The sequence below is a fragment of the Schistocerca serialis genome, chromosome 1, assembly GCF_023864345.2.
Source record: "Schistocerca serialis cubense isolate TAMUIC-IGC-003099 chromosome 1, iqSchSeri2.2, whole genome shotgun sequence".
NCBI lineage: Eukaryota > Metazoa > Arthropoda > Insecta > Orthoptera > Acrididae > Schistocerca > Schistocerca serialis.
This window is the reverse complement of record NC_064638.1, coordinates 247,551,980-247,569,087: the sequence shown is the minus strand read 5'-3', so window position 1 is coordinate 247,569,087 and position 17,108 is coordinate 247,551,980.

The following is a 17,108-nucleotide window of genomic DNA, read 5'->3' as shown; positions in this document are numbered from 1 at the left end:
AGAGAAACGTAAAAGAGGCAGTTTAGATGAATCGTTGGACTTGACGTCTGTTGATACTTGTTTTTTTCGATGCATTGGGAGAACTACATTTAACTGAATTGTTTGGTGAAACTCTGTCTGAACCAAAACGTCCCAGACAAGAAAGCAAGCCTACAGCAGGACCTTCTTCGAGACCTGACATTCAACCAAACTTGATAGACAACGAATTAGAAGAACGAGAATTACAAATTCCAAGTACTTCTGCATCCACGATGATGGAAATCGACGAAGCTCTACAGTCTGCTCAACAGATACATCAAGGTAGTAACAACAGTAATAATACTTCAACTAGTGGAAATAGTTCTACACAATCAACTCCATTTTAATTGTGGAAGTCAGTGGAACAAATTAAACAAAATGGTGTTGTAATTGTTAATACTCACATATTTTTTGTATGGGGTTACGCATATAAATGGTTTGATGTTATTGCTCCTGAAAATAATAACAAAGTTGTAGCAAAGAGGTTAGTTACATCTGGAGCACAATTTATGATGAATGAATTAAGTCAATTTTTAAGTAAAGCTCAATTTGATTCATTGCCACATACTTCGTTTGTAAAGAAATTATGGATATCTTTAAATCCTGTTGGTTTAGAAGCAAGTTTTCAAACTGGAAGTATATTAAGTGCAAGTGGTAGTATTATGCATGTTCCACTATTGATTTATAATAAAAGTGCAAATCTTGCTATTGCTCATGAACCAGTTAAAATAGCTACTTAACAAAATAATCCTATGTGTATTAGTAGTATTGCTGCTAAAGGTCATGTAAAAAATATTTTGTGGGGATCTAATACAATGAATGATTATCCTACTTGTTTAACAGTTCCGAGAAATTGGCCTTATTATGATTCTTTAGTAATACCACATGGGAAATCTGATGACAATGGAAATTTATTTGCTTCAGATGAAAGAAGTGAAGGTAGATTGATTCATAATATCGCAAAAACCTGTTCAGTTGATGTTCGAGGTCGATACTTCAGGAAAGAAATTGAGAAAACAAACAGTACTTACTTTACCGTGAAGTTCTACATTTACATCCTATAACAGCCACAATAAATTACTACTTAAACTGTTCAAGGGTTCGAAAGTGAATGTCCTGAGAAAAAACATCACATGGCAGTGGATATAAACATAGAGGAAACATTGGACGCAAATAGAAAAGTACCACTACCCATCCTCACAGCTTTAATTGCACTACCAGCTCTCTGCTACTTTCCTAACATGATACCTTACTAGAGTAGCAATCCCGGGAGAAAAGATTTTCCTCAGAAATGACCTAGCCGCAGCTGAAGAGATAATTTCCAGAACCAGTCTGCCACAGTGCAGCGGAGTATGAGATGGTATACGGTTTTAATCTTCCATGACATGTCAGTTCCTGGGTCATTGTCATCCTCACCAAGGACGATACCGCATTTAAGTGCACGTTTAGAAGAATATTTATTCTCAGGGTAAAGAATAAGAAAATGATCGATAACAGCATTACCAGTTAAATGATTGATAATAACTTTATCCGAGACAATTCGGAACTGTTTTACAGATTGGAGAATACAAAATTAGTCTTGAAAATATTTACAAAAAAGAATTTTGTGGGACATACGATTCTAAATGAACACCGCAGAAGATCCTGGATTTGGCCACCATTGACATCGACGAAACGCTATACACGATTTATCAAACTGTGAGACGCGCGTACTGCCCTGCCTGAGATAATAGCAGCAACAGGATTTACAGTGCTGTGCTGTAGCTCTTCTAGCGTGCGAGACTCATTTGAGAACACCTGACCGTCCAATCTGCCCCACAGATAAACATTACAGGGGGAGAGATCAGGCAATAATGGTAAGGGTACAGATGCACGTCCTTTCTGAAAATATTTCGTCACGATGACCTTTTACTATCCATTTGCTCAGATAAACGGCATCAAGATTTCGTCGGACTTCGTTACAGGCTTTGCTTCACTTGAGCAATGCTTTCTTGGGAGTCTGAACAGGACTATTTTTCTTTTGAGATATCAGACTGGTCTGATACGGCCCATCATCATGTCCTCCTCGTGCAAATCTCTTCATCTCACATGGCCACTTCCACCCTATATCCTCAGTCATTTGTTGTGTTTATTCCAGTTCCTGTGTTCCCCTGCAGTACCAATGAGATTGTTCCTGAACACATGTCCATTCAGCCTGTCCCTTGTTCTTGTCAGTGTTTTCCCTATTCTCATTTCACCGTGGACTCTGTGGCGAACATCCTCATCCCTTACCAGTCTATCTAATTTTCAACATCCTTCAGTAGAACCTAATGTCAAAAGCATCGATTCTCATCTTTTTCGGCTTTCCCACAGACCACGATTCATTACCACACAATGATGTACATCTCAACTTGCTTTATCAAAAATTTGTTTGTCTCATTAAAGCCTACATTTGGCACTAGCAGGTAGCTTTTGACAAGAAATGTCCTCTTTGCCTACGTTAATCTGATTTTTATGTCCTTCTTTCTTTGTCTGTCATGGTTTCTTTTTTTTTCGTTTAGCAGACTCACTTAATTTCGATTACTTCATAGTCCCCAATTTTCATGTTAATTTTATTGCTAATTTCATTTCTGCTGCTCTCCATTTATTTCTTCGATCTGTCTTCCTCTACAATTTTCACCCCAAACAGCTTCCGGTAGTACCACAGAAGTTATTCCTTAACGAACGTAGTACCATGGAAGTTATTCCTCAACATACGTTCTCCCATCTTGTTTCTTCTTCTTTCCCTATGTTCATGTCTTTGTCGAATCTGTGGAGAACGTCTGCAATCCTTATTAGTTAATTGTCAATCCTACTACAGCACCATTTCAAAGGCACGGATTCCCACAGTCTACCATCGGTTATCCTACAACGCTCTGCTCCAAACGTCCATTCTCAGAAATTTCTTCCTCGGATTAAGGCCGAAGTGTGATACTAGTAGACTTCTTTTGAACAGGAATGCCTTCTTTGCCTATACTAACCTGATTTTTATGTCCTTCTTTCTTTGTCTATCATCTCACCTAAAGTAGCAGAATTATTTAATTTCGATTATTTCATGGTACCCAAAGCTTGTCGCTAATTTCGTTTCTATAACATCCCATTCCTCTCTTCCATTTATTCTCAATTCATATACAGTACTCACCAGAATGTTCATTCCATTGAACATATCCTGTAGTTTTTCTTCATTTTCAACAAAGATAGCAGTGTCATCAGCGAGTTTTGTCATTGACATCTTTTCACCCTGAATTCAGCCTAATTCTCGAATCATTCTTTTATTAATTACAGAATCAGTTTCACACCATTTCGCCACTGGGTTTGGAATTGCAGACTTTGGTGGTGGTTTTACCTAAACAGTGCCCGTCTTAAACTCTCGCGCAAACAGTTCCTTCAGACAGTTCCTTCAGACAGTTCCTCATACGTTTTCCATGAACTTTGTTTCGCATAACACTCGACAACGAACACACACTCTTGTACCGTGAGCATCATTTTGTCTTGCATTCAACTGATCACTAAATACGTCTGCTCCTGTGTCACTCAAACGTACCGACACTGCAAAGTGAGATATAACACAGAGATGTGCATGCTGTTAAATGTGAGAGCAACTGACTGATGCGTCGAAATCACGCTTTCCAGCATTTTCTTCGTGTGATAGTCCTCTTATTCATTAACAAGACTCAGTTACATGTCAGTCTTAAAATGTTTCCCACCCTGTGCTACATGCGCAATCTGTACGCAGTGTAGTTCAAAGAGCCTCCGCGGCTCTTGCTTGGCGATCATCATCGTCGTCTGATCGAAATATCTCTGTTATTGCCGACGCTCTTACAGCGATACGTGGCCGAACAGCGGAGGGGAGTCTCAGCTTACCTGACAGCACTCCACCTCTGTATCCGTGCGCGACAGATGAGATTTGCTGGTCCCGGATGACGCCGCCAGATGACGTACAGTCGTCTGACACTGAGTTGGTCTGCGGCAAAATGAAACTCTGCCGAGCGGCCTTCTCTGTCGCACACTTCATATCTTACGAAAGTTTTGTTAGGGACTCGCTATTGCTCGTTGCATACAGAAATATTGCGGCGTATGACTGTTATACAAACGAGTTACTCATTTTCCACTGAAACTAATCTGAATCCTTCACATTTGTCTGAACGACCTCCTGTGTCAGCAACTGCTATTGAACAGGTATTAACGTTCTTAACCCTACAGTAATAGGAATGTAGAACGTTCAGAATATGGCAACTGATGTTCTTTACGAAAAGAGCAAAAGTCCTCCTAATTTACAGTAGACCTGAGAAAACAAATATTAATTATTTCATGTCATTATGTTTTACCGAAACACGCAAAATGTATTAATGGAAACTGAGTAGAACGAATATATCATGAAAGGAATACTAAAATAATTGTTTTGAAAGCTACTGTGTTTCTAGTTAGAAAATTAATGTTTTATATTTGTGAGTAGTATAGCAATGGGGCCTCCAGACTAAGATAAATGTACATAGTATCGTAACATATTTAGTACTGTACAATGTCACACACATGGGTTGCCTACATGTTGGTGCAGGAGAGTGCGAAGTGCTTTGTCAAAAGCAACTTGATACAGCTTCATCAAAAATTCTCATACACCCACACCCAGTCACCCACCCACCCACCCACCCACCCACACACACACACACACACACTGACACACACACACTGACACACACAAACACACACACACACACACACACACACACACACACACACACGCGCGTTACTCTAAGTTACGAAATTCGATCCACACACTTATGATTCCATGTCTGAAGACATGATTTTATTACTTCCTGCTTTGTTAGCAACTCGATATTTAATGCAAAAAGCAAAGTACTTAACCACTGAATTCAAACAGCAAAAGATGGAGAAACATAACTTTAAGTCAGCAAAACGGAACAATCTTTCGCAGCAAGTTGATGTATGCACGTGCTCAATCAAGGAATGTCAATGCACATTTCGTTGAGCAAACCCAGACGAAAGTATAAAAAGCGCAGCTGCAACATAGCCACTGAGATCAAGTAGTTCAACTATTGACTTGCAAGTCTTAGAAATGATACCAGCCAACTCGACATATGATGACAGAGGATCCTTACAAGTGGGAAGACTGGTAGGAAACGATCTCGGGGAACGGGGAAGATCAGCCTCGATTCCAGAGGAATGTTGGAACGTGTAATGCTGTGTTGATATTATGCCTTGGCTTAAAATATAGACGTCTTTGAAGGACTTACGTATTTCGACAAAATCTTTTTACAGTGTCGACTAGAATACACTCATCGAAATCCTGAAAGGAATGGCACAGGTGACGGACCGGTATTTACAAACCAGACTGCCGTCATAGCTTTAAAAGTCGCGGAAAGACGGTATTTGTTGGCAGGCGAATGAGACAGGATTGTAGCTTATCACCCATCATCTTAAAACTGTATACTGGGTAAACCGTACATGAAAATAAAGAGAAATCTGGTAGTTGGAATACAGGATTAAAATTTTTTCCGATGATATTGCAATTCTATTGGAGACAGCAAGAAACTTGGAAGATCAGTTGAGCGGAATGGATAGTTTCTTGAAAACTGGTTATAAGATGATAAACAGAAGTAATTAGATTACGAAATGAGGTCCTAAAAGTAGTAATACATAACAGTAAAATACCTATGATGTCCGAAATAGGGAGGATATAACATGCAGACTGAGAATAGCAAGAAAAGTCTTTGTTGAAAAGGGAAATTTTTAACATTGAATGTAAATACGAGGGATACGGTTTAACCGGCAGTTTTCGTCTGTAGTGAAAAGTGGACGATTAACAGTTCATATAAGAAGAGAGGAATAGATTTTGTAATATGGTGCAACATAAGAATACTGCGGATTAGATAACAGATACGATAAGCATTGAAGTGGCGCTGAATTGAATTGTGCAGGAAATTAATTTATGCCACAACTTGACTAAGAGAAGGGTGTTGGTTGATAGGACACATACTCAGGCATTAGGGAATCGTGTCTGGTAAAGAATAGAATGCGGAGTTTAGAAATTGTAGAAGTAGACCGAGGCTTGACTAATTAAAGCAAGCTGAAATGGGTGTGATTATGCAGATACGAAGAGAGTCTCAGTTAAGTGCAAAATTTAGTTAGAGATATTGATTTACATCTGATCTCGTTCAGAATCATTACTACGTACCGTGAAACGGGAATCAATTCGAAAACGCGTTACAGAACTCAGCATGCTCCAGGCAACAAATATGGTTAAACTGCTCTGTGATGCGTTTCGCCGTTTTGAGGCTGATGCAGTGAAACTCGTGCCAATAGGCCTGCCGGATACTGTCAGATGGTCGGCATGGAGACTGGCCAGTCTTCTCCGTTCGAGATCTTTGTGATCGAATGGGTGTGTTGGCTTTTTTTTTCCATGTGTGTACCTCATTCAACGGGTCTTCATTGGCTGAGTGTGACGTAACCTAAGTATCTCCATTAAACACCACAAGACGTAGCTAGGTGCAACATTAATTGCTACCTGCCAGACGCTTCAAAATGCAGACAGAAATAAGACGTATTCTGATAAGTTATTCTTTGAGTGATTATTATCCAATAGAATGAAAAGGAAAAGTAGCTTACAGGGAAATAGAATTTATGGAGAAATGAAACAGTATTCCATTGTAGTAGTAAGAGCTTCGAGTATGGAAAACTGACGGCGTAAGAGAATACCATCAGATTACTTATTAGCTAACATAAAAATCCATGTCTAGTCAATTCATCAAGACATTGTATCAGTTCTAAACAGAAACTGCCGTATGTAAAGCAGTACATCTGTTATCTTCCAATGTCAGCAGGCTTTTTGTTCCTTGGTAGCTGAATATTCCTTGCGAGTTACTGTCCGAAAGTGTGGTAGCTTGATAGTGGGAGACGAAGAAACTGTTTAGAATTTGTAAGCTTTTTGCATACCAAGCCCATTTTCCGGTCTCCTGAGCAATTCCCCAGGTACACTGACTGCAGATGTAAAGTATGCTTTGATCCATTGTAATTTGTCCTACACTTTAATTTTAAACTAACGACAAAGATACTGTGCAAGAAGATCGGCTAGCATTCAGAACGATTGGTACGAGTTTGACTGTCCTTTCGGTGTTGGAGAGCATAAACCTACGCACGTCAATAAAGCAGTATCAAATCTAACTTTATTTCTGGAGTCATCCTTCCTCTGATCCTCTGACTGCTTTATTTCACAGTAGCAATTGCACTCAACGGCATCGATCATTTGTTGGATATATTTCAGTATCTGTTTTCCTCAACAGCCTTTGTCCTCAACGGTTACCTCTGGTATCATGGAAGGTAATGGCTGATGTCTTAACACATGTCCTATGATCGTGTCCAGTCGTCTAGGAAATGTCTTTCAGACATTCCTTTCCTCATCGGTACTCTGGAGAGCTTCATTTATTGTCATATCAGTCCAACTAATTTTCTACATAGTTCCATACCACGACATCTTAGACGCATCTATTTTTTTACCGGTTATCCCAAAGTCCATAAATGTACTCCAGATGTACTACCTTATAGACTTCTTTCCTACGTTAAGGCAATAGCTGACTTCTTTTAGCTAGGAATGTAAACTTTTCATTTGCTATTCTGCTTTTTATAGCCACTTTGCTTCGTTTGCCGTATGTTATTTTGCTTTCGAGGTTTCCTTCACTTCGACTACTATGTAATCTCCAACGAATTAGAAGAAAAGTTTATCAGCGTTGTCATTTCAGCAACTCGCTTCGTCTTTTTCTTTAGTTTAAAACAGTATTTTGTGATCTCAAGAGTATTCATTCCAATAAATAAGTCCTGAAGTCTCCCTCACGTCCACTTACGTGAACAATGTTAACAGTGAATCTTATCATTGTTATTCATTCACTCAGAATTACAATCCCGCACGTAAAGCCATGCCTTTATTTCCACCACAGCTACTTCTGAGTTCCTGTTGATCAATAGGGAAGGTAGACTGCATCCCAACCTTGTGCCATTTTTTTTATGTCTTGGTCATCCGGTCTTACTATTAGAGTACCTCATGGTTCCCTGCCGTAGTGTTCTTTTTCCATTGATCTTTCGCCTCTTCTGCATTTAAGAGTGGAAACCTCTTGCACTATAAATATTAGTGCTTTTGCTTTTAACTTCACCGAAGGTTGAATTTTGTACAAACTGAATCTGCCGTTCCGTCGTTTATTCTGTTCTCAGTATCTTCACTTTTTTTGGAGCAGTCTCATTCCATCTTCCGCACAGCTCCTGCTGATTTTATTCTTACTTAACCTTTATCACTGTATTCCCTTCATATCTTAAACAAGTCTGTGTTTTCTTCTTTCGTCTATTACTTGAAGGAAGGATATCTTCCTTAACCCTCATTGTACCTACATGTGACATATTTCGCGTTTTAGAGATGCTCACTCTTGTTCAGCTGAACTGCCTGCTGTGATGTTCATTAACTTCAGTCCTCAGTACTTCTGTATCCTCCTTCTTCACACAATTCGTCTGCATGACGATTCCCTTAAATTACAATCTACTCACAGACTGACATCACATTTTGGTATTGATATACGTCGTACGAGCTCTTATCTGAACTCGAAATCTCTGTCGCAGCATGATATAAGGCAGCTGGTGTGATCAGTCTTTTCCCCAGTATATTTCCTTCCCTTATGGTTCTTTAACTGTGTTTCTCGCTGTTACCACTTGGAATTCATTGCAGAATGAGGCTTTCTCGTCTTACTTTCGTACACCAGTGTGTGTCTTATTCTTTATTTTTCCATTGTGTCTCGAACTAATAGAGTTTCAATACACCCAATATTAGACTTCCACATCCATTTATTTTCATCTCCCTCTGTATACTGAACTACTCTTTCAGTGCCTTAGTACGCACTCTAACTCTTCATCTACTTGTAACACTGGCGTGCATACTTATACTACTCTTGTTGGTGTTTGTTTTCTCCCAATTCGGATGAGAATTATACGATTAGTCAACCGTTCACAATAATTTACTTTTTGACGTACCTTCTTAGTCATTAAAATTCTTGTTTCTGTAACATTATTTTCTTCTGATGGTGGTGTTGCTCTATGAGCATATTCTCTGATTAGATATCTTGCTTTGAATTTCCCTTTACCGTTTGCTTCTAAATACAGGTTCAGTCTTCTGATTTCCTTTTTAATCTTTCTGGCTTCCCCACTCTACCCATACATCTGACATTCCACTCCGCGACCCGGAGGGAAACTCTCGTTGCTTTTCTGATGTTTTTTTTTTTCAGCTTCATGTCCCCCTAGGCAGTTTCCTTCCAGAGTTTGTAATGGGGGACTACTGTGGAATCTTTTGCCAAGGAAGAGAATGTGACGCTTTTTCAGTTACAAGCTATATTTCCTGGTATCATTGCAAAACTTATGATCTACCTTATGTGGTTCTGCACAACTGACTATATTAGCTGGATCAGACATATGAGAACATGGCGCACAACAATATGTTGTCCTATTATGCGGTTTAGGACGAATTATTTTATCCAAATTAGCAATTAGACGCACATAACTCAAACGTCAGTTAACGAAAACAATGTCAGAAGAGTAGTGCAATATAATGAAGCCTCCAGCCATGTTGGCAAAAAGTACAGTACACTACACCCTTCTAAACCACCGCGTGTATAACTGTGGGAGGTGAAGTAACTGTGGGGAGCCACCTAAATCGCAGGCACCATAATCTATGCGTCTGTGCAGTGCACTGCGCGAACCACAAAATGGTCTCCTCAGGATAGGAGTCGGCTTGGCCGAAAGCCAACCAGGTCCCCGGAAGCGGGTGTTTATCGCCGCTTACAGCAGCGCAATCTTGAGAGCCATAATAACCAGAAGATCGCACTATGTTCCCTTTGTGGGTAGGCGTTGGATTTATGTTCCCAGTGAAAAATATGTGCAGTAGTTTGTGCTGTGCGTACACCCTGCGATTGCAGTGGTCGTAATGAGGAAAACAGTTTCATCGTATGGGGTTTCCAAGAAGCATAGTGAGAATGCAACACTTGGAAAGACAATTACTCGAAAACGACATACCTGACCACTACATCTGCGTCATTTCGAAGAAGTGTTAGGTGTTTTCTGCCAGAATTTACTATTGGAATATATCCCGTCATTAAATCATAGAGTAGAAGGACTGCGGTTTAGACGCTGGACTCAGATTAGAGATCGAGATACAGTTTTCTTATGGTTTCCCTAATCAGATTAAAGCGATAAACAGAATGTTTCGTTTTTAGGTGTCACAGTCACGTCAATTTATTTTGCCCTCTAGCTAGTTTTGTCCGAAATTGTATAGTGTCTCTATTGACCAAAGTCTTAGCTTTCCTTCATGTCATAAAATAGAACTCTGGGAAGTACAATCTTGTTTTTCGCTAATTACTTTCTCTCTTACTCCTCCAGCCCGAGATGGTAAACGATGAAACACTAACTGTCAGGTGGTAAATTCTGGAGACAATTGAAAAATAAATCGATGCAATATTTTGATGAACAAGGTCTTCAGTTAAGCGTCAGCACTGGGATATTCAGTAGTGGTAGTCAAAGCAACATTGGCTGGATTTTTATGTGCAACCGCTAGTGCTGTTCCAGAGAGAGGCTGTGATCTGAGAACGTCATTGCCTCCTTTGCGATGAGTTTCCTGATGTTGATGATTTATGGCGGAGGGAGATGAGTTTCCTGGTGTTCTGGTGACAGATCTAACGATTCTGTACGAACATACACAACAGATACACACATACGCATTCACAAAACGTTAACCCTAGCAATACGATGGCATTTTCCATAACGCGCATTGTCAGTGGGTGGTGGGAATATTATGCTCACCCTAAAGAAAAGTTGAAAAAATTCGTTAACTGTTACTGTTCTGTAGTAACAAAATACTTTTTAAAGAGGTTCTGATTCTGAATTAGGATCCACAACCTCAAAATACCTTTTAGCAAATTCTTAGCAATGTAAACGCATTTTCAGTAACGTGTTCAACCGACTCCAGTACCACGACAAAAAATTTTTAAAAATGCAAATTTCTTTCATTGTTGTTGACTTTTACTCTCTATTTAGCATGTAAAGAGACATTGGTTCGTAAGTTTTGACTTGAACGTCGAAATGTTGAATACGGCATTTGCTGGGGAAAATGACGTCAGCTACTGAGACTTAAATTTTTGGGTGAAGTTTAACTGGAGAATTTAAAACCCGTATGGGGTCAGTAAGAAAAACAATTATTTTTTTCAAAATTTTAAAATATGAAGTATCCGATAAGATTACATTTTCTTTAAAAGGTGGGAATAGCCCCCCCCCCCCCATTCCCGGGATTGCGAAGGTTAATTTTTTTTTATACAAATAAAACCATTGTCCCAGAAATCAAACAGTACTAATCCCTCGGTTCCATCCAAGATTTTCCTTAGTTTGTTCCTTAGCGAACGTCAGAACTGAAGACCGTGCAGGGTTGCTGCGTGGGCTGGGGCACCTTGACACGGTTCGCGCGGTTCCCCCCGTCGGAGGTTCGAGTCCTCCCTCGGGCATGGGTGTGTGTGTGTGTGTGTGTGTGTTGTCCTTAGCGTAAGTTAGCTTAAGTTACATTAATTATATTTAATGTGTAAGCCTAGGAACCAATGAGCTCAGCAGTTTGGTCCCACAGAACATTACCACCAATTTCAAAAATTTCCTGAACTGGAAATCCCTACCGAAATGTGCCCAATGAGACACACATTTGCTTCATTCCTTGTCTACTGCGATATTTGCCAGAAAAGAGCAAATTTCAACAACTGCCTTTAATCTCAGGTCTCATTGTGATTTACGAAAGTAGACTTGGTCTGTCTTAGTAATCTCAGTTCTTTGCTGTACACATTGATGTTCCGTTACAGTATGGAAGCCACCTTAGGACGATTTACTTCACTCTGCCTTTCCGTTAAGTAAATTGCCTATTATGGATACAGACCTAGATTTTGGGTCAGAATGATGCCTAAGTATATATTTTGAGAAGGAAATTCTTGCTCAGACTCTCTGAACAAAATGTATGTCATATGGTGTGATGACATTGTTATCGTTTCTCACGGTTTGTTGCCTACTGAATTTCTTATTCTATGGCAAGAGTGGTCAGGGGGCAGGGACGAGGGGAATCTAGAAATCTAGAAGGAGACCATTTGCAGTTGGAACTTGTTTGATAGGACTGATCACTTTCCTCTCTTTAATGTTCCTTGCTTTCTGCGACGTTTGTCTTGATTGCTACACTGAATAACAATTGCATTCATACAAACACTCAAACTCACATAACCAGGCACTTCTCACCCTAGCAGTGATAGCAAACAATAGCATACAAAATCTAATGCGAAAGGTAGGCCTGAAGACATCCATCGTCTATTTCGTATCAGTACGGCAAATAATGTGCACTTACCTTCCACGATTTTTTCGACTGGAAAAAAATTATTTTTTGTTAAAATTTGCCTAAAAAATATCAGAAAACCAGGATCTCTGAAACGACTGTAGCCACTATTTACTCGGTAAACCACTTTTAAACTAGGGCAGGAGAGTGAGTACTTTTAAAAGTTTAACTTCGAAAAACTCAGAGATCTCTCGAGGGTGCCCGCTCTCTCGTTCTCACATTCCTTTTTCCTCCATCCTCGAAGAACTCCAGTGCCGCAGCGCACGATAGAGAAAGGAGACAATCACGCGCTTCGTAGTTCACTCGTTCAGTTAACAACGAAGACCAGAGATCTGCTTCGGTAATGGGAGTGCAACCAGATTTGTCCCCAAAACCTAAAAGCCACGTTCGATATCTAGCAGAAGCTGCCCATTTTACATCAGAGAGACACCATCTCTTTTACTGCTGAATTACTGCACTGCCACATTCTGTTTTCCGGTCAGTGGAAAGTACATTCCAAAGACATCCCCAACCGGTGTGCTCATTCGGAAAATCCAGATTGACTGCTTCGTTAAGATGACAGAATTACTAACTTGCATAAGATCGAGGCTCAACGACCTTATTATCTCTTTGAATAGTTACATAAACTCAACGTGTTCCTAATACTAATGGAACCACGACTGAGTATCATGAGTGAAAATAGTTAAAAATCAATAAAACATTCTGCACGTCACGTTTGGAGCAACAGAGTTTCTCAGACGAAACTGAAATTCAGTTAACGGCTCATTGCACCCTGACATCACAGTGCACTGCATTTCAATAGTTACTTGTGACACAAGATAAACTCCCAAACTGTATAGTGTATAGCTACACTTTGCTGACTCCTGTTTCACATTGATTGTTACAACTCGAAGTTTATTTATGTCACTGTTCTTTCGACAGACTTACCAGGTGTAGCGGTACGAAATGAGCGTTAAGATACGAATGTGTCGATAGGGAATATGCGATGTGAACGAGCCTTAATTTTTTTTTGTTTGGTTGGTATGACATCTGTCAAAGATATTTAGTATACATCAAGTCATGGAACAAACAGCGTCATATGTTTTCATCGTGTTAACAATGTCGAATTTTGTACCAGAAAGTGATGATTTGAGGAAAGCATTAATTTTTTGTTTTCATTTGAAAAAAAGTGCTGCAGAGTCGCATCGAATGCTTGTCGAGGCATATGGTGATCATGCTCTATCAGATGCAACATGCAAAATATGGTTTCAACGTTTCAGAAGTAATGATTTTGATGTAAGAAATGAAGAACGTGGAAGACTACCAAAAAAGTTCGAAGACGCCGAATTGCAAGCAATATTGGATGAAAATGATACTTTGAGTCAGAATCAAGTGGCAGCAATGCTAAATGTTGCACAGCAAACAATTTCTGACCGTTTGAAGGCTATGGGAAAGATCCAAAAGTGTGGAAAATGAGTGTTACATGAATTGAATGAAAGACAGATGGAAAACCGAAAAACCATTTGTCAAATTTTGCTTCAAAGACATGAAAGAAAATCAATTTTGCATCGAATTGTTACTGGCGATGAAAAATGCATTTATTTTAAGAATCCTAAACGGGAAAAATTATGAGTTAATCCGGGACAACCATTAACATGGACTGCAAAACCAGATCGATTCGACAAGAAGACAATGCTCTGTGTTAGGTGGGATCAGAAAGGTGTGGTGTATCATGAGCTTCTAAAACCCGGTGAAACTGTGAATAGTAATCGCTACAGACAACAAATGATCAATTTGAACTATGCATTGATCGAAAAAAGACCAGAATGGGCCAGAAGACATGGCAAAGTAATTTTTTACACGACAATGCACCTGCACACAAAGCAAAACTGGTTCAGGATACAGTCAAAACACTTGGATGGGAGCTGCTACCCCACCCGCCGGATTCACCAGACTTGGCCCCTTCCGACTACCATTTGTTTTCATCAGTGGGACACACATTGGCTGAGGAACACTTCGATTCGTACGAAGAAGCCGAAAATTGGGTGTCTGGTTTGTTTCAAAAGACGAACATTTCTATTGGCGTGGTGTCCACAAATTGCCAGAAAGGTGGTCAAAATGTGTAGAACGCAATGGTCAGTACTTTGAATAAAATGTTTTTACTTCTCAACTCAAAATTAGTGTTTCATTTTCACAAAAAATCGCTTACTTCCTACCGGTATACCTGGTAATGCCGTACATCATCATAGCCTACCTTGCGCTACTACTTTCATCTATTCACACTCCTCACAAAAATTCAAGACAATAGTGTTAAATTATTCAAATTTTAGAGTCCCCCTGCTATTTTCCTCTCTAATGCTGATTCCATTCTGAATTAAATTATTTCTCAATTTCTCAAGAAGATTGAAATTCTGTTATTATAGTAAATGTATTTCGTGTATCTCCTTTTTCTTGCAAAAATCTTTATTTTGCACAATAGCTGTACGCTATCTATTAAATCTACTATTTTCTGTCGAACAACAGACCATCAACAGGTGTAAGAAACAACAGTACTACATGCTTCCAATCATCTACATCTGCTGTTCACAATATAGTGTCTGGCAGAGGGTTCAATGAACCACCTTCAAGCTGTTTCTCTGCCGTTCCACTCTCGATTAGCGCGCGGGAGAAACGAGCACTTAAATTTTTCTGTGCGAGCCCTCATTTCTCTTATTTTATCGTGATGGTCATTTTTGCCTATGTAGGTGTGTGCCAACAGAATGTTTTCACAATCGGAGGAGAAAACTGGTTATGAAAATTTCATGAGAAGATCTCGTCGCAACGAAAAACGCCTTTGTTTTAATGATTGCCACTCCCATTCACGTATCATGTCTGTGGCACCATCTCCCCTATTTCGTGATAATACCAAACGAGCTGCCCTTCTCTGTACTTTTTCAATGTCATCCGTCAGTCCCACCTAATGCGGATCCCTCACCGCTCAGCGATATTCCAGAATAGGGCGGACAAGCGTGGTGTAAGCAGTCTCTTTAGTAGCCCTTTTGCACCCTCTAAGTGTTCTGCCTATGAATCGCTGTCTTTGGTTTGCTCTACCCACAATATTATCTATGTGATCGTTCCAATTTAGGTTATTTTTAATTGTAATTCCTAAGTATTTAGTTTAATTTGTAGCCTTCAGATTTGTGTCACTTGTCGCGTAATCGAAATTTAGTTGATTTCTTTTAGTACTCTTGTGAATAACTTCACACTTGTCCATATTCAGGGCTAACTGCCACTTTTCGCATCATACATATATCTTATCTAAATCATTTTGCAAGTCGTTTTGATCATCTGATGACTTTACAATACGGTAAATGGCAGCATCATCTGCAAACAATCTAAGACGGCCACTCAGATTTTATCCTACGTAGTTAATATAGATCAGGAATAATAGATGGCCTACAACACTTCCTTGCGGAACGCCGTATATTACTTCTGTTTCACTCGATGGATTTCCGTCTATTACTGCGAACTATGTATGACCTTTCTCACAGGAAATCACGAATCCAGTCGCAAAATAGGGTGATACTCCGTAGGCACACAGTTTGGTTGGAAGACGCTTGTGACGAACGGTCTCGAAAGGCTTCTGGATATTTAAAAATATGGAATGAATTTGACATCGCCTGCACCAAAGTTCCACTTTCGGTTTTATCGACAATGCTGCAGATGGTGAGCTCCACCTTAATCACGGAAGCAAGACTGGCAGCCCTTACCATTTCCGCTAGCCGCCCGAAACCAGAGAGAATGTCCTCCGCTCCAAAGCGACACACGTCATTGGTACCGACATGGGCCACCACCTGCCGTTGGCTGCACATTGTACTCTTCATGGCATCCGGAAGCACCCTCTCAACGTCCGGAAAGACTCACCCCGGTATGCGCACGTAGTGCACATTGGCTTCCTTCCCCCTCTTTGCAGCCATATTCCTAAGGGACTCCATTACGAGCCTAACGTTGGAGCTCCCAACTACCAGCAAACCCATCCTCTATAAAAGGTCAGACCGTGCGGGCCGAGAAGCTTCCTTTGGAACAGGGTGGACGACTGCATCCAGCTTAGAGACATTGTCACCCAACGCCCGAGACCTGTTCGTCAAACGAACCATGGAGGCCCTACGATCGCCCCCCCCCCCCCCCCCCCCCCGGAAAGTTTTTCGCTGCCTGCTACACTTTGGAATGATCTCCCACTCGACCGTTTGTATGGAGATCAACGTCGTACATTTACTGCTACAGGTAGAAGCACGTGGCCAGATTGAACAAACGTAAATAGATCATAGCGTGTAGGCTTTTACGGCCGGCGTCTTCAGTAATTAAAACTTCCGGGCTAAAAGGCCGTGGTCCAATAGTAGAAATACTTCTCCCTGACGTTTCGTTGCCAGCTGCGGGCAACATCATCTGAGGTGATGTTGCTCGAAGCTGGCAACGAAACGTCAGGGAGAAGTATTTCTACTATTGGACCACGGCCTCTTAGCCCGGAAGTTTTAATTACTGAAACACAAATAGACTTCTTTCTCCGTACTTATGTCTTCATTGCTTTCTGTCATGTGTTGTATTGCTTCAGCTGGTGTTAAGAAGTGTTTAATTTCCACGACTGGCTACATCCATGGAAAATCCTCAGGAGGCAGGTGTCTGGGGCCTTACCAAGTAACTTGGTGCAAAT